The sequence below is a fragment of the Tachyglossus aculeatus genome, unplaced genomic scaffold, assembly GCF_015852505.1.
Source record: "Tachyglossus aculeatus isolate mTacAcu1 unplaced genomic scaffold, mTacAcu1.pri scaffold_1_arrow_ctg1, whole genome shotgun sequence".
NCBI classification, from domain to species: Eukaryota; Metazoa; Chordata; class Mammalia; order Monotremata; family Tachyglossidae; genus Tachyglossus; species Tachyglossus aculeatus.
The window spans coordinates 3,530,211-3,532,146 of record NW_024044915.1 but is presented as its reverse complement, the minus strand read 5'-3'; the positions used below and the strand labels follow the sequence as shown (position 1 = coordinate 3,532,146).

Sequence of the window (1,936 nt, the reverse complement as noted above, 5' to 3'; positions counted from 1 at the left end):
AAACAATGTAAAAAGACCATCGATTCTTTTGAAATTGGTGATAGAAAGCTTTTGTGAATACCATGGACTGCCCAAAGAGCAAACAAATGGATTTTAAAGCAAATTCAACTATAGTGGTCTTTGAAAGGCCAATTAACTCGACGTAGATTAGCACATTTTGGACACATAATCAGGAGAACTGATTCTCTGGAGAAGAAACTATTGCTAGGAAAAGTCCAGGGAAAACGAGGAAGAGGCAGACCAGCAGGTAGATGAATAAAGACCATAATAACAATAACGGAAGAACGATTAGAAAGGTTGCAGGTTATGGTAGAGGACAGGAGGTTCTGTAGAAAGTATATCCATGGAGTCGCTATCAATGGGAAATGACTCGATGGCACTTAATAATGATAATAGTAACAATTGGTGGAACTGAGTAAAATTGATGGTAACTATGACACGATTTCTAAGAGCTGGCAGAATGTGTGATTAAAAAAAGTCTGATTTTTAGCTCTTATCAAGTTCATGTGATGACAGACATGCATCTATGAATACAAATGAAATGTTTCCCAATCTGTGTTTCTGTCCCAGCAGGATACCTTCTCTGGATCTGCCTGAAATTGCACAGGAATGGATGGAGGTGAGCTCTCCTTTGGAATTATGATTCTGTTACAGATCTGCATTGGGTCCTCAGTAAACACATTTCTCCTCGTGCTCTATGTCTGCATGCTGTCAGCAAACCACAAGCAAAGCTCCCCAGATTTGATCCACAGCAACTTGTCCTTGGCCAACATCACAATTTTTCTCACCTGGGGAATCCCAAACATCATGTCAGTTTAGGAACTGAGAATTTCCCGGATGATGCGCTATATAAAATCATTATGTACATTTTCTGAGTGTCCAGGGTTATTTCCATCTGCACTACCTGTCTCCTGAGTGTCTACCAGACCGTCACCATAAGTCCCAGCAATAGCCAGTGGGGAAAGCTCAAAGTGAAATTACCTAAGTGCATCTTTCCCTCCTGCCTCCTCCTCTGTATCATTAATACGCTGTTAAATGCTGATATGCCAGTGTGCACCGTAGGATCCCGGAACACCAGTAGTCGAATCACATATGATCTTAAATATTGTTCAGTAAATACTGACAGTGTAGAAATTGTCCTAATAAATGCCATTATGTCTTCTGTCTGGGGTTTGCTATTTGTGGAGCTCATGAGTGTGGCCAGTGGCTATCTGGTATTTGTCTTGCACAGACACCACAGATGGGTCCAGCACCTCATGGGCCCACTCACTTACCCAAGGCTTGCCTGAGGTCAGAGCAGCCAAGTGTGTCATTGCCTTGGTGACCCTCTATGTCATGCTTTATGGACGTCAGAGAACCATGATGAATGTTTTACTAAACACGAAAGGAAATTTTCCTCTGCTGATGAACAGTCACCTGGTTTGGTCATTCACCTTCTCTGACATTAGTCCACTCCTGATTATTCACAGTGACAGGAGAATAAGAACATTCTGGACAAGGGAATCCCCTATTACCACATGCCTCTTGCATAGGGTGCCTGGAATGCCATCTGCTATCTTTTCTGGAAGCCCCGGGTGAGTGTGGCCGACAGGAACCTGCAGGATGGAAAGACTCAGCAAAGCCCTCATCTGGTCAGAGACTCACTGCCTTAAAGATCCGGTTTCAGAGGGTAAGCGGGCAGGCAGCCAACACAGGTGTGCTCAGTTCATGGGCCAACAGAGTGGCCATAGTTGAAAATTTGAAAACTTCATACTCTGGAGAATTTATCTGCATGGATTTTATATTCGAAATACTTGTAGCATGACAATTTGAGATACCTGTAAAATTAAAATTGTTAGTAGATTACATACATCACGTTTTTACTGTTATTATAGTCGACATTTTACTATTATGTACATATAAATTTTATATATATATGTATATAATAATATATATT

The 1,936-nt window shown here is 41.4% G+C and overlaps 1 pseudogene; it reads left to right on the top strand.

Annotated features, from left to right (window-relative positions):
- The first annotated feature begins 639 nt into the window (after nucleotides 1-639).
- On the top strand, nucleotides 640-1,578 carry LOC119923460 (annotated as a pseudogene).
- The last annotated feature ends 358 nt before the right edge of the window (nucleotides 1,579-1,936 follow it).